Here is a 24,109-nt window from a genome sequence, read left to right as displayed (position 1 = left end):
GGTATAGACCGAGGAGAGAGATAGCTGGGTCAAATGGTGGTTCCATTCTCAATTTTCCAAGAAATCTCCATACTGCTTTCCATATTGGCTGCACCAATTTGCAGTCCCACCAGCAGTGTATGCGGGTACCTTTTTCCCCACATCCTCGCCAACACTCATTGTAGTTTGTATGCATAATAGCTGCCATTCTGACTGGAGTGAGATGAAATCTTACAGTAGTTTTGATTCACATTTCTTTAGTTGCTAGTGATGATGAACATTTTTTCATGTATTTGTTGATTGATTGTACATCATCTTCTGAGAAGTATCTCTTTAGGTCCTTGGCTCATTTATTGATTTGATTATTTGTTTTTTTTTTTTTTGGTGTTTAGCTTTTTGAATTCTTTATATACCCTAGAGATTAGTGCTCTATCTGATGTGTGAGGGGATAAAGATTTGCTCCCAAGATGTGGGCTCTCTATTCACCTGACAGATTGTTTTTTTGTTTTGTTTTTTGCTAAGAAATTTTTTAGTTTGACTGAGACCTCCTTTCTACAAATGAAGAGGGCAAAGCCGCAGAGCACACAGCTAGACACCAAACTCACCTTGACAGAATTGAGTCCTTCCTTTGTTCTTTCTACAGCTGCACCCAATATCCAGCTCCCAGGTCTCTTTTTTCCCCCTAGTACTAGGGATTGAACCCAGGGACAGTCAACTACTGAGCTCCACTTCAGCCCTTTTTATGTTTTATTCTGAGACAAGGTCTCACTAAGTTTCTCAGACTGGCTTTGAACTTGTAATCCTCCTACCTCACTCACTGGGATTACAGGTGTGGGCCACCAAGACCAGTTCCAAGTCGTTATCCTGATCCTTAATCCTTGAGCCCCAGTCTCTGTGTCATGCCTAAATCTCAATGCCCCAGAGACACCGTGGAGCAACTTTCCAGGGATCCCTGACTGTGTGCTGATCCCAGCCCACGCTGAGGCCCTTTTCCACTCCCAGATCTGTCTCCATGATCTGTCTGCAGCATGAGTCTCTCAATGAGTCTGGAAAGCCAAGGCGCCCAGCTGCCCCACACCTGGGGTTTTTTGACTCATTGCACTTTTCCCTCTGACTGCTGTAATTTAGTGCTTTAAAACAACACAGTATGTTATCTGATGTTGCTGGAGATTAGAAGCCCAAACAGATCTCATGGATTAAAATCAAGGCATCAGCAGAGCTGCATGGTTCTAGGGGAGGACGTGTGTTCCCATCTCTCCCACCTTCTAGAGGCTACCTAGAAGGTAACCTTGGCTACCTGGGCTCATGGTCCCTTTCCTCCATTTTCAAAGCCCCAACCCCTGTCTCCATCATTGTATCTCACCCCTGCCTCTGACCCTCTGCCTCCTTCTTAGAGTCCCTGTGATTACACTGAACCCACCTGGATAATCCAGGATTATCTCCTCCTGAGATCCTTAACTCCATCATAGCTAAAAAGTAGCCTTTGCCATGCAAGGTAACAGCTCCACAGGGTCCAAGGAGTCACATGTGGACATCATTGGGAAGCCATTATTCTGTCTTCTGCACTCCTTGTCCTTCAATATGAGCTCTTACCTGTCCCAACATGGCCATTACTCATCCACCATCATACACTCTATGGATCCTGGTAAGCTATGGTTGTGACAAAAAGACATACATACAGATCAAAAGACATGTAGACAGAAATCCAGATCAAGAGCCAAAAGGGAAAGACAACATACATATGATGGGGAGGTGTGGCACTGGGAGAGGGTTCTCCTGCCTTATCTCCTGCTCACAGAGCTACATGTATTGCTGCCTAAGCCCCCACCTCTGAGTCCACTCTCCAAAGTGTCAGGTCAGCATCTTTCCCCATCCCCAAGTCACTTACCAAATTGGATTAGCTGTGGACAGAGCCTATTAAACAAATGCACCTCCTAGTCTTGATTTACTGGAAGAAAACAAGAGATGTTTTCCTTTCTGGGAAGGTATCATTCTTGTGTGTGCTAACATGCAAAGACTTCACTCCTGCAAGCTTTCGGTGTGACCGGCCTCAGTCAGACCAGGGGACCCTACTATTTAGAATCTCAGAGTCTCAGAGTTGAGAAGGGGCTGAGTCTTCATTCAAGCCAGAAAGAGGCAAAGATTTGAACAGGTTGCACCCTTGGTCAGGAGAAGAGCAGGTTAAAAACGTCCTGGGTCCTAACTCCAGGGACCCAAGAGGCAGAGGAAGTTTGGAAGCTGAGCCTGCCAGGGAGCATGACAACTGACATTCACAGGTGACAGGACTTCAGGTACCGCCCCACCCCATCCCACACCCAACAAAAAGCTTACAGTGGGACCCTACTGGGCAGGGAGGAGGAGAGTTTTCAGACTAAATTATGAGCCGAGCTGATTGAAGAAGGCAGCATGCACTTGATTAGGAGAACAACTTCTAGTTTCAGACAAAACTGTTCTTAGTCCCTGGCTCCCTAACCATTCACCAGTCCCAGAGACCCAGGAAAGTCACTTAACACCTCTGGTCCTCAGTTTACCCTCCACAAAAAGGGGGAAAAAAACTACCTCTTCTAGTTTTAGAGAAATAAACAGCACGTTATGTTCAAAGTAATCAGCACAGAGCTGACACCATGATCCCTATGATTCATACTATTTGTAAAATTCGAAAATAAGGACAGAACCAGGTGAGCAACCTGGGGGACTGGCATGGAGTTCTCAGGATGAGTTGGTAGAGTTCTAGTTTGGAGGTAGCTTTTACCAAGTCCCTTAGCCTTTCTGAGACTCAGTTTCTGTTCTACTAAATGGAAATGATTAGAATCCACTTCCCTGATTTGGTGTGAAGTTTAAAAGGTCAGGCACAAAAAGAGCCCTGCCTAGCACTGCCTCTACCCCTTGTGCCAGGCCTGGGCTGAGACTGAACCTAGGTGGAACAAGGAAGCTCGCGGTCACCTAGAACCAAGAGACCCTGTCCACACACCAGCAATGCCTCTCTCTCTCTTCCTTCTCTGTTTCTTTCTCTGAACTCTCTCAGGAGTCGGTAAAAGCTATCTCCAAGCTAGAACTCCACCAACCCAGTCCTGGGCGTCCTGCTCAGGCCTGAGTGGGACAGAGGAGGACACCAGACAAAAAGAAGCACTGAGGTCTGAGTGGTCTTGGGTAAAGGCTTTCTCCCCTCTGGGTCGCTGCCTCCTCATCTGTGAAACACAGAGTTGAACCCAGTGATCCTGTGGGCTCTTTCATCCAGTTGTAAACAACAGAATCTTCTCTCCAGATAGTTTCAGCAGAGGAGGGATTTATCAGGGTAGAGACAAAACTGACCCTTGCTCCTGGCACCATTATGAACAGCCCAGATCTCCCATCCGGAAAATATAAACCAAAAGCAAGGGGCTCACCCTATCTGGCGCTGACTCCCCAAAACAAATGAAATCTTGAGCCTTCCCATAGATGAGTAGCGTGGGAACAAAACAAACTTAATCCCTTACTTTGGCAATGCTGCTATCTGAAAATCTGTCCCCCTCTTTGTGGATGTTATGATATGTGAGAAAATTGCTGTTTTCCACCATCGCTGGACTCGCTGTGAACTCAGAAACATTGCTAAGTTCACCCTGAGCTTTTGGCTTTAAATTCCTGGTGTGTTTTACTTGATGTAAGACAGTCCTTATGAAGCCTGATTCCCTTGAACTTCTTTACAAGTTAGCTTATTCTTTTCTTCTCTAAATGCCAGTGTCTCTGGGCCTCACTTTCCACTAGATAATGGACATAACTGTTGAGCAGGGTGGAGAAACAAATTCAAGGTTAAGGTTCCATAAGGCACATCAAACCAAAACTGGCCTGACGTGGAACCACATGGTTGATACTGCTCTGCACTAAATGTATAGACCCCAGTGGGACAGCCCAGTTCAGAAGATGCACACCTGGGGACTAGTCCTCTGGGGACATCAGGCAAGTTGGTGACTTGTGCACCAAGATCAGCACAGTCCTTGGAGCCCTGTGAATGTGGTTTGGAATCTTGTCTGTACTATTCATGTTACATTGGGTAAGTCCCTTAGCCTTTCTGAGACTCAATTTCTCTCCTACTAAATGGGAATGATTAGAATCCACTTCCCTGGTTTGGTGTGAAGTTTAAAAGGTCAGGCACAAAAAGAGCCCTCGTTGTATATGACTTTTTTTTTTTTTAACTAGAGATTAAACCTAGTGGTGCTTTACCACTGAGCTACATCCCCAGTCCTTTTTATTTTATTATTTTTTTAATTTTGACATTCAGTGTCATTAAGTTGCTGAAAGTCTCACTAAATTGTTGAGGTTGGACTCAGCCTTGGAATCCTCCTGCCTCAGCCTCCCAAGTCACAGGAATTACAACCATGCACTACTGCATCTGGCAATATATATGACTTTGCTTCCTGTTCTTGGGTCTATACGCACTAACATAGGGCTGGGGTCTAAGGCTAAGCTGCTGCTTAGAGAAAGGGCAATCAGCAAACATAGGAAGGAGAATAGGTCCCAATATCAAATGAAAGAAGTAGAGCTTGGAATGGACTCAGGTGCTAGAAATGGGAACACATACCATTGGAGGGAGGGAGAAGGGCTGGGGTTCCAGACTGAGGCTAAGGAGGCCTGGTTAGCATTACTCAGCCCTAGAACTGGGGTCTAATGGGTTGATGGCAGGACTCAATGCTGAGCTCAAAAGGTGCTCAAAAGACTAGAACTGTAGGACTTCTCCTGGTACCAGCCTTGATCCTGGTACCTTGGCTCTGACTGAGCCTATTTCTGGGTCTGGTGGCCCTTCTACGGGAAGAGGAGGGTCTCACAGGGTTGCATCCAGAAGGTAAAGGTACCCTGGGCTATATCCTGGCTCCTACATCTCCCCATGATAGACTCAGATATGCCTATTTCCAAACTTGGCCACATTCCTTACCTCTGAGCCCTGCTCCCCAATCATCTGTTACCTAAGAACCTTCTAGCTCTGCAGACAATCTTGGCCATAGCCAGTAAAAGAAGTCAAGTTGCCTTTCAGCTCCAGCCCCAGGAGGCATATCACCCCCTCTCTTTGCAACCACACTCTGGTGGATCCTCTGTGTACACAGTAGCCAGTCTTCCCTGCCACTCAGCAGATGTGAGGGACAAGAGAGGGCAGGTGCAATGAGACATCACCAAGCACAAGTGTGGACCAGCCTGCATCCTGGTTCCTAAACCCTAGCTGGCCCTAGGGACCAGAGGCCTCCTTAACGAAAAAAAAAAAAAAATCACCAACATAGCCACTGGATGTCTGCAAATGCTGAGCCTGCACTCCCCACCCTGACCCTTGGAAAGGCATCTTTGCTTTCTAGTACTGGGACTCAGGACTGTTAGACCCACATAAATCTTGTATAGACACATGGCTCACCCTTATGGGTTTACAAAGCATTTCCAGGTTTCCAATCTTATTAAATCCTTACGACAACCCTGATAAGCAGGCCCAGCAATAATTATCCTCCACACTGCAGTCAGAGCAACTGAAGCTCAGAGTGGGGCAGGTGATTTGCACAAGGTCACACAGCTACTAAGTACCAGAAATAAGATAAAAACCCAGGTCTCTGGCCTCAAGAGCTGTGCCTTCTCTTCTCTGCCTCAGCTATACTTTTCCAGAGGTGAGCTCTCTTTAAAATGAGAAAGAGCCTCCCCCACTAACACCCCATATCCACAGACCTGGGGTTCTCTACTTCAGACCTGGAGGACTTTGGATCTGCACCTTCCTCTCTCGTCCCCTCCTGGGAAAGAGAATTTCTGCTCTGAATCCCCTCCCTGCCTGCTGATCCCCAGCCTCCAGTTCCAGCCCCAGCTCAAACCCACTTTGCCAAAACAAGGAGCTTAGTTTCGTAGACGAATCAGCCCAAGCAATTGTCTGACCAAATTGACTTGTCAGTCACCCTGCTCAGACAGGACCTTGGAGAATCACCTGATCTGCACACAGGAAGGAATGATTTGTAAGCTTTGAGGCCAAGAGGGAAAACGCCCAGTGAAGACTCCGCAAAGAACAACTCTATTATCCTGGGAGAAACAGGAGGAGCTTAGGCCAGGATAATTTAAGAGATGGCAGCCAGCAATCGCTGGCTTCGGATGCTGCTGCCGCTGAGTCGTCTGTTCCCACATCTCTCACGCAGCCAGTTCCCTCCTCAAAGCCCCAAATCACCCATCTAACCCCCAGTCCCTGAATCCAAGCAAATGTCCCTCATGGAATGACTCACTCCCTCTCTGGAGCCTGGAAGGGTCTGAGAGAGAAATCTTAAAATCATATTCACACAATACAAATAAAATTTGTGTAATCTTAAAGTATCACATGGTTGTCCTGAGAATCTAGGAAGAAAGAGCTCCAGAAGGCCCAGCTTGCCCCCTCTAAGGCTTTGCATGCCCTATGGAAGATCCACACCTCAAATCAGAGCTATGAAAAGAGGGTTATTACAAATATAATGTGGGCATTAACTTCCTCTGAGATTGTAGCATTAAAAGTAGTTCTTTTGCTAAATGTGCTTTGACTTCATCAGCCTGATAGCATCTCATACTTAGCAATCAGTATTTCCTGTGCCTGCTCTGCAAATAATAAGAAATGCAATCCAGGTGTTGCGAAGTCTGTCCTGCTCTGTTCTGAATGGTTTTCAATCACCTGTGTGGGGTGAAGGGGGTGCTGGGAATTCAGGGAATTCAGAGAGGTCTTCTCTACCTCTTCTCCTCCATCCTTGTTTCTTTCCAGCTTCTATCTGTTTATATTAGTCCATTTTCTATTGCCATAATCAAACACCTAAGGCTGGGTCACAAGAAAGAAAAGAGGTTTATTTAGCTCCCATTTGGGGAGTCTAAAAATCCAAGATCAAGTGGCCTCATCTGTTTGGCCTCTGGTGAGGCTCCCTTTGATTGTGTCCAACATGGAGGATGACATCAACATCATGGTAGGAGGGAGAGATTTGGCCAGTTTTGTTCTTTTTTATAACAACTCAATTTTGCAAGAATTAAGTTATTCCAGGAGATCAGCATTAATCCCTCCCAAGGGTGGTGCTTCCACTCACATAACCTAATCATTTTTCACTAGGCCACACCTTCTAAAAGTCCACTACGTCTCAATACTGCCACAATAGGGATCAAGCTTCCAACACATGAACCTCTGAGGGGAAAATCACATCCAAGCCACAGCACCCCTCCTTTGGTGACTCCCCCACCTCCAGTGGGCCTTTCTGCTGTGTTAATTTAACATGCTGCAGCTGGAAGCTAGTACAGCCCCCCTCCTGCTCCATCCTCACTAAGTCACAAAGCAGAGGGTGTGTATAGGGGCACTGAGTGTGGTGTATACAGGAACTCTCTGTGGTATTCTTGCAAATTATCTGTAAATCTAAAACTATTCGAAACTCACATGATTATTTAAAAGTTAAATAACCAGCCAAAGTGGTAGGTGAGGACTCTAGGCTCGAGACAAAGGAAAAGATGGAGCCCCATATCCTCCTTCTGACTGCCCCCCACTCGCCATGGCTGATTTCCTCGTGAGTTCATGCAAGGTGCAAACACTATGTCATAGACAGTAATCATTTTTCCCATATGAGAAAAGGTTATTCCTCTCGCTAATACAACTTTGGCCTTGTCCTTTAAGAAAAATGACTCCAGCACAGGGTTGTGCTACGAAGCATTTGACCCTCCATTCTGGCTTGATTGACATTCTCTCAGAGGGCATGGCACCAACTCTAACTGGTGTTTTTTGTTCATATCTTACACATATGTGCACACACAGCCACACACACACATAAAAGGGGAAATGGCCCCAGTACCTCTTGCCACATCTTAAAAATTTAACTAACATATCTCTCTCTCTGTTCTTTTTTTGTGTGTGTGTGCTGGGGTTTGAACCCAGGGATACTTAACCACACTGAGCCACACCCCCTGCCCTTTTTTTATATTATATTTAAAGACAGGGTCTTGCTGAGTTGCTTAGGGCCTCACTAAGTTGTCGAAGCTGGCTATGAACTCGTGATCCTCCTGCCTCTGCCTCACATACCACTCATCCCTCTATACCCTTGGGTTTCACGTCCTTGGATTTAACCAACTATAGATCAAAGATACTTTTTTAAAAATTATGTATACTTAACAAGTACAAACTTTTTTCTTGTCATTATTCCCTAAACAACATGGTATAACAACTATTTAATAGCATTTGTATCATATTACACTGTTCTAGGCAATATGGAGATGATTTAAAATACAGGGAAAATGCACATATGCAAATATTATGTCATTTTATAAAAGAGATGTGAGCGTCCACAAATTTGGGCATCCTTGGGTATTCCTGGAACCAATCCCCTATGGATATTGGGGAATGGCAATATTCATGATTATTTCAGGAGTATTATATCATAGCATGTTATTATAATTGTTTGAGCATTATTTAAATGCCAGGAATATAATGGTAGTTGAGATATATCACCTCCCTGAACCTATGTGTCAGCTCTAGGAGATATCTACTTTACCTCATTCATGGGGTGGGAATCTCACTCAACAGTAAGACCACTTGCCTAAGGTGATTTTAAGGTCAATCAGTAGTAGAGCTGAGCTTAGCCCCAAGCCTCTTTGGGCACTCAGAGTTTAGTGATTTTTCCCACAGCTCTGCCATGAATAGCATGAATGGGGCTTAAACCAAGGACTTAGGACTCTTTGTCTAATGGTCTTTCCAAACCATTATTGATATGTAAGCTAAAACTTAATTCTGAAATAACGAACATGGAAAGAAGACACCAATAGAAAACAGGGGTTGATGGGGGAGGGGATGCAGCACAGCTGAAATCCTCTCATGCAGTTTTGCAGACTGAACCCAGAATGGGCAGAAGCATGTGTGAAAAAGGTAGACAACAAAAACAATTACAATCATGCCTTTTATTGAGTTTTGCTCTATGGCAGATATTGTACAGTATTCACATTGGAAAATCCCACTTAATCCTCAAATCAATCTTACTAGATAGATACTTCTATCAGCTAGGATATTTTAGGTTACAAGCAATAATATTTTTAAAAAATAGTTTAAACAATAAAGGAGCCTTCCATTTAAGATGGCACTGTAAGTTCATGCTTTGAGCTCTCCCTCTGGCCCCAACACATGGCACTCAGAAATAGTGAGAAGTAAGACGGCCACTTTCAAAAGCAAAATAAGCATCTTTCTTCACTAGAAATGGAAGAAAAGGACAAAGAGAAAAGACTGCCTGAGTTGTGGGTCTGCTGGATTGGAGGCAAGAGCTATAACCTGTGGGTCAAAAGGGATTCAAAATACCATACGTGAGGTAGGGATTCTGAGCCAGACACCTCACCTAGGTTAGAATTCCCCTGAGATGGGAAAGAGGTAAAAACACACTGCACCATACCCACCTCAGGCTTGGGGTTTGTGTGGTGCTATTGATTAGGGAGGTGGGAAGCAGGGACATGCAGGCTTCCAGCCAAGACCTAGGAAAAACCAGTCATGCTCTTGAATCTTCATCGTCTGCTGTCTCCTCAAAGAACCAGAGCTCCAACCACAAAGTGAGACCAGGTCCTTGGATGGGTGCCTCAGTGTCTGGGTTGAGAATGACTACAAAAGAGGAATGCCGGGCTGGGGAACTGGGGGGTGCTGTGGTTTGGATATGGTTTGTTCCCCAAGGGTTAATGTGTAAGGAGCTTCTTCCCCAGTGTGTCAGTGTACAATGCAATGAAGTCTTTAAGAAGTGGAGCCTAATGGGAGATCCTTAGGTCACTGGGGACACTGCCCTCCAAAGAGAATGCTAGCCTCAAGGGGTAAGTTCTCCTGAGAGCAGATTGAAACCAAAGCCTAAAAATGGCCTCCAGATTGGTCGCTGGCTTCCTATCTAGCAATGTAATCTCTCCGTCTCATATGCTATTCCATAGTGAAACTAAAGAGCATAAAGGATAAAGAAAAGGTTATTTATGAAGTGAGGTAGAAAATCTGGGCATAGTGGTACACACCTGTAATCCCAACTACTCAGGAGGCTGAGGCATGTGGATCACAAGTTTGAGGCCAGTCTGGGAAACTTAGAGAGAGATCTTGTCTCAAAATAAAATTAAAAGGGCTGGGAATGTAGTGTGATAGTCTAGTATGTACCAGGCTCTGGGTTTCATCTCTAGTAATGAAAAAAAAATCCGATAGAAAACAAAAAGACAGATTATCTATCAAATAAAACAATATAGTTACTGCAAGCTTCTCATCGCCATAATAGAGGACAGAAGGGAATGAAGTCAGATCTTCCTATGGCTGAGCAAAAATATCCAGAGGCCTAGAATTATATCCTCAGCTAAACTAGCATTCAAGACTGTAAGTGAAATCAACACATTTCCAGACATAAAAGACTCTTAACCAGGCTGGAGATTTAGCTCAGTTGGTAGAGTGCTTGCCTTGAATGCACAGGGCATGGGTTCAATCCCCAGCAAAACAGACACACACAAAGACCCTTTACCATCCAGAAAAACTAACTGAAAAAAAAAAATAGCAATACTTCAACAAGAAGAAAATGTCAGCAAGAAAAAAAGGCCAATTTAGAAATTGGTAAATTGTGATAATGAATTTAATTATCACTATTTACTATTTCATTTCTATATAATTACTAAATAATGATAACCTCTAGACCAAAGTCAAGATGACAATAGTAAGTACACAGAGGTTCTGTGGGTAGAGTATCCTAAGGTTTTATCCATAGGAGAACAGAAATAATAAATAACCTTTGACTTTATTAGAAAAAATTAATAGTAAAAGAGACATACTAAAATATAAAGCTCGTGGCTATGAGAAGAGTAGTACAAATTATAGTTTCTGAGTCAACAAGAATAAGGAGAAATGGAGAAAAGAAAACTTGATCAATCTAACAACAACTTAAAACAATAGAAAAATAGAACCCCCCCAAAAAAAAAAAACACAGAACAAGATGGTAAACATCATACACAAAATATGAATAGATCAAACTTACCTGTTAAACAACAGAAAACTAGATGAGACTTCTAAATATCTAACTGTATGTTACTAACCATGACAGAGAATATTTGAAGTAAAAGAACAAAAAAGGGATCCATGCTAGACAAATATTAAAGGAAAGCTGGTATAGTGATGGAAATGTCAGATGACATTTCGGAGCAAAAGCTACAAGAGAAATAAAGAGACATTGTAAGTTATGATCAAAGGAACACACTCCACCAAAGAGACATAACCATCATGAAGTTCTATATATTCAAATTCCCTGCCTTAAATACATAAAGCAAAAGCTAGGAGAGTTAGAAGATGCTAATGAATACCCAATCACTAAGGAGAGTTTAATGCCCTTCCCCAGAAACAGAAAGATCAGCAATAAGGATATGGGTTCTTTGAACCACATAACCAAAAGTCTTGGTCTAATAGATTAATCTGGAATTCTGCTCTCAATAAGCATGGAATATTAATTCCTCTCCGGCACAGAAAGCACATTATAAAAATTGACTTTTTACTAGGTCACAAAAACAGTATCAATAAATTATAAAGAGTCTACATCACACAGAGACTACTCTCCAACCAATGCACTTATATCAGAATTCAACAATAAGCATAGTTTAAAATGCATTTGAGAAGGAAAAAACACACCCCCAAAAAGCATGAGTGAAAAAGAAATTCACAATGGAAATTTATGAAATATTTAGAACTAAAATGACAAAGACTATACTTCATATAAATGTGTGGGACATGATTAAAGCCTGTCCTAAAGGGAAATTTTAGCCTTCGATGGATTTACTTAAAACCGAGAAGATTAAAAATAAATGAGTTCCTTGTTCAGCTCAAGAAGCTAGAAAATCAGAGTAGAATAAAGAAAACAATGAAGATAACAGCAGAAATTAATGAAATGGAGAAAGTATTAGAGATGATTAACCAAAACTTGCCTCCTTAAAAGATTAATAAAATAGTCAAACCTCAAACCAGGAAAAAGTATATGATGAGCATTAGAAATCATGAAAGAAAAAGATGAATGATTTCAAATCAATGAGACATGGACAATTTTCTCTAAAAACATAATTTACAAAAACTGACTGAAAGAGAAATCTAACACTTGAATAAACCAATAACATTAAGAAAATGAAATGAGTATAGTCCACATTTTCTTCCCTTTCCGAAAGACACCAAGCCCAACTCATCACAGAAACATGTTTTTCAAAGCTCCAAGTGACAGGTGCTTCCTATTTTACACACTGGTTCAGAGAATCAGGGGCTGAGAAGATGATTACCACTCCCCCCACCCCATTTTGGTATGATCTTACTACCCAGACCAGCAAGAACAGCATTAAAATGAAAAAATCACACCTTGAGTCTGTTTATTAATATGGATACAAAAACAGTGAAAAATCCATTCTAAGAGTGTGTGAAAGACATAACCAAATAGGGTTTATTCCAGAAATGCAAAGGAAACTCAATATTATGAAATCCTTCCACATAATGCAACATACTAGCAGGTTATGGTGAAAAAATTATATGGTCATAACAAAAAGATGCACAAAGAGCAACACATTCGTGGTATTTTTTAAAGGGGAAAGGAGAGAAAACTCTTCCCAAAATACAAATCGAATGTGATTTCCACAAACTAATAAAGCATGCATACTAATAGCTCCCAGTAAAAATTTTACTTATTAATGATATTTTAGGGTCCTTCTTAATCAAATCAGAAAAAAAGACAAGGGGGCTGAGGACATAGCTCAGTTGGTAGAGTGCTTGCCTCACATGCACAAAGCCCTGGGTTCAATTCCCAGCCCTACAAGGAAGGAAGGAAGAAAGAAGTGGCATTATGGAAATTGTCCTGGAAGTCTAGCTAGTGTGCCAGGGAAAATGACTGGAAGGGAAGCCATAAGTATAAATTTGTCATTTTTTTCCAAAATAATATGATTACCCACATAGCAAAATAATCCACAGATGGTCAGTCAGTAAGTGAGTGAGTGAATAAATAAAATGCAGTTTGGTTCTACTGGATGGGGGACAAACTCACAGGAGAACCTCACAGCTCCTTGGGAGCACAGAGCAGCTGAGATCAGGTGACCAGCTCATCAGGCCACATACCTGTGCCCCCCACCCCACCCCCCCATGAAAGTCAGAAAGTCTTTCCATGTTACTGATCCAGTAGCAATTTAAAACACTAATGGTATTTCATTATGGATATTTTGAATTTGTTCTAGTTTTCAAGCATTGAACTAAAACATCATTTATCTCCATTACTGAGGGTTTTGTTGTTGTTGTTGTTGTTTGTTTGTTTGTTTGTTTTTGGTTTTGGTACTCCCTTTAATTATTCAAGCTCCTCCTTGCCCTGCTCTAGCCCCAGCCCTGGATAGGTTGACCTGTTCTCTCGTGCCCTGATGCAGTTCCCACCCTCTCACCCACCCCCCCACACACACCCATACCCCCACACACACACCCCACACCCCCCCACACACACACACACACAAAGACTGGATAGCAACCCTCAGGGCTCACAGGCACCTGCTCTATTAAGGGATCCCTGCTTTAGTGCCTCCTACGCACATGTCATTGCTGTCGCTCAGTCAGATGTGACAAGTGAGGCTGACAGCCTTCCCGTCTCAGTCTGAAGAGAAGGGAGGTGGAGCTGCACCTGGGAGCCATTTTTGTGCCCAATTCAGCGAGGGGGGGGGCGGTTCTTTTCCATAGATGGGGCAGGCCCTGTTCACTGTTCAGCTGAGCCCCCTTCTGGTGGACTTATGGTCAGGAGGACCCACCCTTCTCTAGAAGACCACAACCCACAGGGCTGCCATCCTACCACCTTCTGAAAAACAGCCACCTCACACAGACCCACAGGATCCCCCCACCCTCTGCCTGCTCTGCAATCTTGGCCCAGGAATCTGGCACTTGTGCTAAATGGGTCTTACTTCTTAGGGGTTGGGAGAAGCTTCCATTCCAATTCTAGCTAGCTCTACCATTTACTAGCTTTGTGCCCTCGAGAATGTCACATTGAATTTTTCCTGAGCTTCCGTTTCCTCATCTGTGAAAAGGCAATCAGAACACCTGCTCCCAAGGCTCAGGAAAGAATTAAATGGAGACAATGACCATAATGTGCTTGGCACAGTGCCTGGGACATGCCGTATTCTCTGAACATGGCCATCAACAATCACGTCATCGGTGGTATTTTAAAAAGACGCAAGCCATAGGATGTGGGAACAGAGCATGAAAAGGTGATTTTTTTTTCTGCGAACAGGAGGGTTTTATGGAAGAGGTAGCACTGAACAGGATCTGGGGGAATGAGCAGACCTCTCCACGGGGAGAGAAGGAGCAGGGTGACATTCTAGGCTGAGTGTATATGAGCATGCTGGACCTCATAGAGCAGAGTGAGGTGGAGGGAGCTAAGGACAGGTGGGAAGATTCCCATGGGGTTAGCAGGTTGCTTGGGGTCAAAGTAAGGGGCTCCCCATGCTGTGTGAAGAGTCAAGCATATAGGAGGGAGCCATTGCTGCTTCTGGGGAAGAAGAAAGGAGTAAGATAGGGGACGGGGAGCCTGGTGGACCTTATCTCTTCATATTTCCCAGTCTTACCTCTCTCCCTCCTTAGATTATAAGCTATTGAAAGCAGGACTGATCAGGTTCATCTCGCCGTTCCTGATGTCCTGCATGTGGCCTGACTTGGTGCTCTGTAAATAAACTGTGGCTTTCCTTCCAGAAGACCTAAAGGCCCTCTATCCCATCTCTCTCTCCCCAGGATGAGATCAATGACGAAGGCACAGCATTGGCACAGGAGGTCCACCCAAAGCCCTGATCCTGGCTATTAGAGCATTGGAACCCACCCAGCCCAGGGACAGCAGAATCACCCAGTAAGTACCACACCAGTCTTGCAGACAGGAAATATGTGGAGTAATGTCAACTTAGCTCAGATGGAACTGCATTTCTCAGAGTATCCTTGCGCAGGTGCTTTCAGGCTCAGGATGGCTCCAAGAGAAATTTGCACAATCTTTAGGAGGCAGAAATGAAGAACCAGCCATTACTCTCTGAAGGGCAGGTGAAAGACAGCAGACAGTGTTGCATTCACAACTGCTAGCTCACCTTGATGGTGTAGAGGGCACATGGGCTGTGCCTCCTACAGATTCTGCTGGGTCTCCTGCTTCGATTTTTTTTTTCCAAATGTTCAGCTTTTTTTCCATATCGTCTGTTTCAACAAGATCGGAGACAGTGAGGAACAGACACAGCTTGTAGTCTATCCTTGTGGGAGCCAGTCAATAATGTGCTTGTAAATATTTAACAACCAGCTTTCCAGTTATAGTTGCCGCATGAATGTTGGTTGATATCTTTGTTTATGTTAACAAGTAAGATAAAAGTGAAACCACAAAGACGAGTGTTAGAACTTCACTTGTTCATCAACGTTGTAAGTTATTTCTTTGTTAAACTGAAAAAAAATAGTTTTGGATATCACAAGAGTATTTCCTTTATTCCCAACGTGTAATTTTTTGAAGTTTTATTTGCTTTATTAACATTTTCTCCTTTACTATCTTAAGTCTGGACCATCAATGAAATAATAAATCAAGTACTGATTTGTCACATTCACCAGTTTTTGTGGTATAAGTGTTCCCATGGGGGCTAGTTGAAAGCTACCAACATGATATCACGGAATCTAGAATTGTCAAGAGATGCACAATAGCACACCATTATACAGCGTCTCCACCATACAGATATAACACACATAAATGTGTTCAAGAGCGTAGGTGAAATAATAAGACATAGCAAAATGATTAGGAAGTAATGAGTTTGGAGTATTTACCTCTGTCTTTAATGCAATGTATTTAACTGTAAGTTTGCTTAATCTAGTTTTTAATAATGACTATATTTAACAACTGGATCTAAAAAATCCTGAACATTTAATAATCAGCTCTCCTGAGTCAGTACGAACTAGTTTGGGCACACCATTTGTTGCGATTGCCTTCAGGATTTCCAGCTGGTCTTTTAAACTCCCCAAGTTCATATCCAGTTTTCTTTTCCCACTGTCAGCCTTGCTGAACCATGGTGACTTTGGGCACAACAGCAGATGCAGAAGTAGCAAGAGTCCTTAACAAGAGTCCTTACCAGCTTCTGCCATTACACAGTCTAGTCCTGTCATGTGTCCCTCATTCTATGAAACTCAATGTGTTTCTTCTTCCATATTTGAACCCTAACTGATACAAAAATGAAGGGATTTCATGAGGCAAAAAAGGACCCCGGACATCCAGGCAGCAGACCCTCGCGGTCCATGATGACCATCTCTCAACAGTGCAAACATGTTCCCATCTTCCAAACTGCTCCTATATCAGGTAAATCCATACAAATATACACACTGTCCCTATGAACATGGGATGGAGGGATATAGAGTCAGGGTTTAGACCATTATTCCCAGCCTGACAGAGCAGTTGGAGTAATAGGATCAAGAATGACGTAAAATGGACAGTGCTCTCTCAAGGCTGGCCAGAGTGCAGCAGGGTTGATCAGGCCTCATGCGGTTGGGCCTCAGTGAACAACTAGGGTCTCCTAGCATGTTTGGTACCCCAGCTGTGAATCCTAGTCACAACTAGTCAGGAGGGAAAGACTGTCTTTCATTAGCACCTGTTCATTCCTGTTCATTCACATTCTGCCAACTCGGGCTGGGCTTGGGGCAGAGTAAAAATAGATACTTAAAACAGGTCTTTATTTATTTATTTATATTTTCTCTACCACCTTCTTCAGTCTAAATCATCAACAAAATATCATATCACACCCTGATTTGTAGTATTTGCCAATTTCTTTGATGTGAGTACTCCCACCGGGGTTAGCATATCATGATATCCCATATTGGATTCTGGAATAGAAAAAGGACATTCATAGAAAAAACGGTGACATCCAAATAAAGTCCATAGTTAAATGAAGAAATAGTGCTTTATCAATGTTAATTTCTTAGTTTTGACAAAAAGCGCCATGGTTATTTAACATGTTAACATCAGAGGAAGCTATATGAAGAGAATACAGGAATTTTCTGTATTATCTTTGCAACTTTTGTGTAAACCTAGAATTATTCCAAAATGAAAATTTTATTTAAAATTGTAAATTTAAAAAAAATGAGAGGAGAGGGGAAGACTGTCTTCCTCCCACCAAGGCTAGGGCAAATCAGATTGGAAATAAGCAAGAGGAAGGTATGGTTTTTTCTCCCAGGAAGGATTATGAGGATTAAGATATTCACCTCACTTAGAGCAGAAACTAATCCCAAAGCATAAAGAAAGTCTCTGAAACAAAGACTTGGGTCCCCAGCTCAGGAACCTGCCACAGAAAAACAATGGAAGTTCAAAGCATCTTTATGGTTTCTATATGAAAGTCTGTTTTTCATTACTATAATTAAATATCTAAGGCAGGCTAATTTTATAAAGAAATTAGGTTTGTTTAGCATATGTTTGGGGAGGATGAAAGTTCAAACAGCATTGATTAGGGTTGATTGGCCTCCCTTGGATACATCAGTTCATGGTCAATGGCAATGTCAGAAGTATGTGCAGAAAGAAGAGATCACATCACAAAAACAGGAAGTCAGGGTGTAATTCTAGGGTTGGGCTCCCTTTTATAACAACTTGCTCTCATTCTCACAAAAGCTCAAGGTACCATGAGAGTTACCCTAATTCCTCCCAAGGGTAGTGATGTAAGGACCTCCCAGTAAGCCTCACTTTTAAAATCTCTACACCATCTCCCAACACCACCACCCTAAGACCAAGCATCCAACACATGCATCTTTGAAGGACACATCTAAATCACATCCAAATCATAGCAGCTTCTAATAAAGGGGAAATCTGGAGAGGTGACCCAAGCAAATGATAGAGTTTGTCTTGATATCATGTTTGACTAAGGTTGGTAGAACACTCATGGTTGGCCCATTATGTGATGGTAATGTGCTTGTGAGCCAAGGAACTGTTGGTTTGGAGTACACTGTACTAAGAGGGACACTAAAGAAGGAGGCCCACTCTTCTCAAAGAACACCTTGAACAAGCAAGTGCATCATCTCAGCCATGCTCAGGAAAACATCACACTGGTTCTGGACCAGTCTGCAACAACCATCCCATGTGGCAGCAATAGCATCAACTGCAGCTGAAGCCAGCCCGCCCATGGGCAGGCTGATCATATTTCCCAGTATTACCAGCATAAGAATAAGGAAGTCAACTCACCATTTAGGACCAAGTACACACCAAGACTTTTATAATCCAAAAGCCCTAAAAGATTTACTGAGATTTTTGAAAACATGGCAAGTGATGGGAAAATAGGAAATGTGACCAAATTCACGCTTATGAAACTGGACAACCTAGTTGCAGTAACTCGCTCAGTTCAGAATCCTTCCCTGATCAGCCTCCCTTAATCGCAACCTATTTGTCTATACCAGAAGCTTGTGCTTAGAGTTTTGAATGCAGGACTTTAAAAGCATTTTTTTGTTTATTTTAAATAAAAATAAATGGTATAAGTGGATGAAGGTGCCTTGGAGCTGGAAGTTGAGGCTGCATTTGGAAGAAGGCAGAAGAGCAGCTCCAGCTGTTTACAGAATCCTCAGGCTGGGTTTTTATTGCCAATGAGAGGAGGCCCCTGGACTCTAAGAAGTTCCTTTTTCAGGCACAGTTCTGCTCTCTCTGGACACATAATGCAGCAGACACCTGGTCTCTTTAACCTCGTAAGCCCAAAAGTGTTGGAGAAAGTCATGGATTCTGAAGGTAATTTATCTCAAAGAGCACAGAGCAGATGGTCCCTTCCCTGAGGTAAGGAACTCCAACATCTTCTTTCTCCAAGTGTCCTCTGGTGTGTCCAAGGTGACCCTCTTGGCCATCTCAGGATGGATTTGCCAACTCAAACCCTGCCATCTGCCTGGGTCTCAGTCAGTCCATCAAAACAACTAGGCTGCAGGGATATCAGCCATAGCTTATCCTCCAAGACAGAGTCAGGGATGGGGCACAACGAAAGACACAAGAACTTGGGAGTCAACAGACTTGAATTCACTTCCCAGCACTCACTACGTTCCCTGCCTCCAACAGTGACCTTGGGAAGAACACACAATTTCTCAGAAGCCTCAGCTTCCTCATCCCTTAAATGAGACACATACCTACCTCACTAGGATTAATGATTGCATAAGATAATGCATGGGAAGTGCCCACCCCAGAGCCTGATCTTAAAAAAGCACTTGAAAAATGTGAGCTATCAGAGTTTGCACAATGCTTGGTTTCCAGATTCCCTCATATTGATTTCTGTTTGATACTTACAGCAACTCTATGCAGAAGACTGAGCAGATATTTGCCCCTGGTTTCAGATGAAGAAACTTATCTATCCTCTGCCCAAGATCATAGAGTTAGGGATGGGCGAGGACTGCAACTTACTCATGGCTGCTTTTAAATTCTGTGGTCACATTTCACCTCCTCAGAGCACCTGGCCCCTTCCCCTAATTGCTGATCCCTCTCCCAACATATCATCTGCTGACAGGGACCAAGAGAGACAAAAATCTCATAGCCTTCCTCATTTAATTCACTTTGGGTGATATTAAAGAAAGATTCTTTGGGGGTAAAGGGATACAGCTTTTGACATCATTCTCCTGGTAAAGGGTTTCCATGGAGAAAGTGCCTGTGTTTCTGGAAAGACACACACACACACACACACACACACTCACACTCACACAAAAGGGAGCTGCTATGCACCACTAGAGCAGGAGAAATAAATCCTCTTCCAATCTGTTTCGCTGCAGTCCTGAGACGAAGGAGGACCTGCTGCTCCAGCCCCCATGGAGGCCATATGGGCAAGTACAAGGCAAGATTAAGTGTGTTTGTGGGAAGGGGGCAGAAAAGCAGCTGCTCTCATGACCAAGGGGGGTCCTTCGTGCTCTAGAGGAGCTGGTCCCATAAGGGAAGTCACTCTACCTGCACTAGCAGATGGAGAACCCCTGCTGGTTGGCTATTCAAGGAAAACCACTACCATCTATCTCTGTTCCCTAATGAAGGGTGGAAGACGGGAGCCTGCTGTCCTCATCAGCACCAAGGACAGCAGCCCGATCCTGGGTCTGAAAAGCAGAGCTGGGCTCTGGGTCTGGCAAGAAGAAAAGGAAAGAGAGACAAATAGAATAAGAAAAAAGAAATGAAGGAAGGAAAGAAGGAGAGGAGGAAGGAAGGAAAGAAAAAGAATAAGAGAGAGAAAGTGCACAGTGAGGGACAGAGACAGATGGACAAGTAGAGATAAGTACAAAAATTAGAGATCAACCAAGAGACAGCGGAAAAGAGACAGACTGAGATACAGAGACTAAGACAGACAGAGAGAGGAAGAGGGGAGAGATGGCATAGAGGAGGGACTTAGAATTTAAATCTTCAGTTAAGCCCATCTCTTCAGTTAAGTTAAACAACACATTATTAGTGCTAGTATTTATTAAGCACTTACTGTGAACCAAGGACTGAGAGTTCAGCACTTTTGTAGATTCTAGCTCTTGATCCTCACAACAATCCTACAAAGTGGGTACTAAAACCATCCCAGTTTTTTAGATGAGGAAACGAAATGTATCCGCTGGGCTTCCACTGCCAAGTGCAGTCTCATGACAGCACCCTCCAAAATAACTGGCTCTTCTCTCCTGAGTACGATGCATGGCTTTTGGCTACTAAACACTGAAAAATGCCTCTTACATCCCCTCACCCCAACATGCAGCTGCCTTTCTTTATGGAAGCAAGTTCTCCCTGAAAACTGAAGTTTATCTTCTCACACTCTGCTTATTAAATAAGTCTAGAAAACACCAGGCTTTTCCGACCTCGGGACCTCTGCACTTGCCATTCCTCCTGCCTAGAACTCTATTCTCCCAATCTTTGGAGTTATTTAATATAATTCAGATCTAATGCAGTGTCACTGCTCAAAGACACCATCTTTGAATCCCCAATATAAATATCACACACACACACACACACACACACACGCTCATTCTGTTTCCCTATCCAGATTCATTTATTGCTTTATGTCTCTCTCACTAGAAGATAAGCCCTGTCAAGGGTGGGGATTTGTTAATCTTCTTCATACTTGTGTTTCTAGCTCCTAAATGAAGTCACTCATTTGATATTATTTGAATGAAATTTGTATGAACTCTTTCTCTGGAACCAAGGAGATACTGCCCAGGAGCCAGGAGTTATAAGTTGAGCAAACTGTGCCTCTGACTCCAACTAGGACCCCATGCTAGCAGCTAGCAGTCCAGGAATACTTGATAAATGGGCTTTTTTATGGTCCTTATAGCATTTTATAAGAGAATGTGAACACTGGACAGATGATAAGAAGTCACATGATGAAGGGGTCCTGACATCTCCACCAAGCAGCCATCTCGGGTGGATACCTTGATGTACTGCTCAGATCCCCCTTTGGGCCCAAGTCTCTCATTTCCTCAGCTCCCAGGAATGTGGGCAACTGGTGGCTCCCAGAGGAGCTGCCCTCCTAAGACTTCCCTCCCTGCAGGACAGCTACAACAGTGACTGGCCAGTGCGATATTGCAAAGGGCTAATTCCCTTGCCTCAATTCAGAACAGAGCTGAGGGCAGTCCCAGCCCCAGGGTTCTCTGTAAGATCAGCTAAAGTTCTATTGCAGTTTCGCCACTGCTCAACTCCTCCCTCTGCCCTCTTGTTCATCCTTTACCAGGTATTGATCAAGAAGGCCCTCCCCAGTCCAGGTTGTGCACTCAGAGAGCCACCTCAGAGTTACATGCCAGGGACCTCCTTTACCCAAGTCTTCCTCAGACTGATCTGAAGTATACCTCTCTATATCCTCCCATCCCTAGCTACTAGTTCTCTCCTTGAGGGCCACACAAAACAAATCAGATCCTTCTACTCTCAAACTGCCTCTCGGATATCGGAAATTGGCCATCACCTCTCCTGAAAGCCATCTACTACCCACTCCAAGCTAATCAACCCATTTCCACCAATATCCACATCTTCCTGCTTGCACAAATTCCCCTACTGAGGTGTGTCAACTACAAAAAAAATAAAACGCGTCCCACTTTTATATAACACCCCTTCCCTCTTATCACCACCACACAGCAGAGGCACCTTCATGATAGAGGTAAGGATGCCTGGTCTTGGACACCCTGGAAATTTTCTTCTGTTTTGGTTACTTCTCCAAAACCCAAGATCTTTCCTTTGGAGACTGACATGGGTACACAGACCCCACCACTCTGCCTCCATGAGTTGTGCACCGTCACTGATGATTCTTTCATCAGCGACTACAATTCTTAGACAGAAAGAATCTAGCTCTATGTCACCCCACATGATTAATAGCCAGGTATCTCACCAGGAGAAGGTAATCCTTTTTTTTCTATATTTCACTTCGGTATAATTTAAAATCTAATGAATATTGTTCTGTTGGGGGGGATAAGAACATGTTGTAAAATAGGCTGTTGTCTTTAAGTGGGAAAATTCTCATATTAAGGGGCGACACATGTGTTACTATGACTACAGTTTTTAAAAGATTATGAGCCAGCCAAACATCTTCTATTATTCATAAAGAAAAGAAAATGTCTTGCCATCGCCAAATGATGTGCCCTGCATCAACATGCCACCTTTTATCTGGATGTGTGGAAGGGAACCACTTCTTCTAAAGTGCTCATCTTCTCCGTGTTGTGCAGTCTTACTTGCAGATCAGCACTCCACATCAGCACGGTGGTAATGCGATAATCAACTCTAAGTGTCCTGCTTTGGCTGAGACAACAGGCTTGGAGAGGCACCCATCTCCGAATAAATTTACACACTGGAACCAGAAGGGCTTTTGACTATCTCAGACTCCAAACAGGAAAAGGGAGGCGGTGGCAGAAAGGGGAGCTTTTTAAAATGTGGAGGGCTACTTCAGAGGTGTGAAGCCTGGGAAAGAAAATGAGAGGGTGACATCATTGGAGATGAAGCAGTGCTCAGAGTCACTTGGGGCTCTGCTAAGGGGAAGAGAGTGGAAGGCAGGGGCTGAATCCCCATATCAGAGATCAGGGCTGTGGAGACCACGGTATTGACTGTGCATCCAGCCTTATGCCAACCCCCGGGGGACAGAGATGGTAAGTATAAGACTCAACCTCATCATTGGAGAACTCACATTATTATAAAATAATGTCTACAGAGTCTGGAAATTTCCATAGAAACACTATGTGGGCTGTGCCCTAGTGAGAGATGGCTAATTGGTTTGGACTGGGATGGCCAACTTGTGTCCCCAGACCAGAAGCAACACAGTTTGATTGACCTGCCTAAAGGTTTAAAACTGGGAGAATTTACCTAAAAACTCAGCCTTACCTTGGAAAGTCAGAAGAGCTGGCCACATTAAGGCCATGCCCTAAGGTGACAGCTATTATCCAGGACCCGGTATCAGCTGCTCCCATGGATGTACATGGGATCTCCAACACACACACACCCCATCTAGGACTTCTCAATAGGAAGTCTGGGGCCTTCTGGAGTCTTCTATCTAGGAAAGAACATTTTAGATTAGCCATTGAATTCACCCAAGTAGGAGTCCTCCAGGTTGAGAGGATAAGAGGTAAGAAGAGTAGAGCTGACCAGATGAAGAACATTTCACATGCACAGGAACATGGGTGCATTAGCACTGTTTGCCCCAGTTGCTCCAGGTGGCTAGAGAATAAGGGTATGGCGTCTGGCCTGACTCCCCTGGGTGAGTGGGAGAGGTTGGTATGAGAATTCACAATAAGGAATATTATGTCTGCTGTATTCTTAAGATGGGGAGCTTTAAGGAGGGGACAGACCTAGCCGAGTCTGGAACTGGAAGGTAGTCATGACCCAAGGCAGATCTACTGTTGCTACCTAAAAAATCCCCTAAAACTTACTGGCATTAAAGCCACTATTTTGTTCATCTGGTAGACTCTGAGGGTCAAGAGTTTGGACAGAACCTGTCAGGGACAATTTGTCTCTTCTCTTACTGTCTAATCTCAGCTGGGGAGATTCTGGCTGGATAACTCAATGGCTAGGGGCTGGATCATCTTGAGGCTTCTTTATGCACATATTCAGTGGTTGAAGCTCTCTGCTGGACCTCAGGAGGGTTCTTGGCCAGAATACCTACGTGTGACCATGTGACTTCTTTCCTCATAGCATAGTGACTGAGTCCCAAGAACAAGCACCACAAGACAGTGAGACAGAAATACTTGACAGATATACAGTTGCACCTTGAA

At 43.6% G+C, this 24,109-nt stretch overlaps 1 long non-coding RNA gene across 1 annotated transcript in view; it reads right to left on the bottom strand.

The window, feature by feature from the left end:
- Positions 1-24,109, bottom strand: part of LOC125615140 — a 39,772-nt gene that overhangs the window by 5,954 nt on the left and 9,709 nt on the right. Inside the window, exon 3 of the long non-coding RNA XR_007345690.1 lies at positions 23,223-23,391. This is a non-coding gene — a long non-coding RNA (uncharacterized LOC125615140). The remainder of the gene's footprint in view (positions 1-23,222; positions 23,392-24,109) is intronic.

The sequence above is a fragment of the Marmota marmota genome, unplaced genomic scaffold (genome assembly GCF_001458135.2).
Source record: "Marmota marmota marmota unplaced genomic scaffold, marMar, whole genome shotgun sequence".
Lineage (NCBI taxonomy): Eukaryota > Metazoa > Chordata > Mammalia > Rodentia > Sciuridae > Marmota > Marmota marmota.
This window is presented reverse-complemented; position numbering and strand designations above follow the sequence as displayed.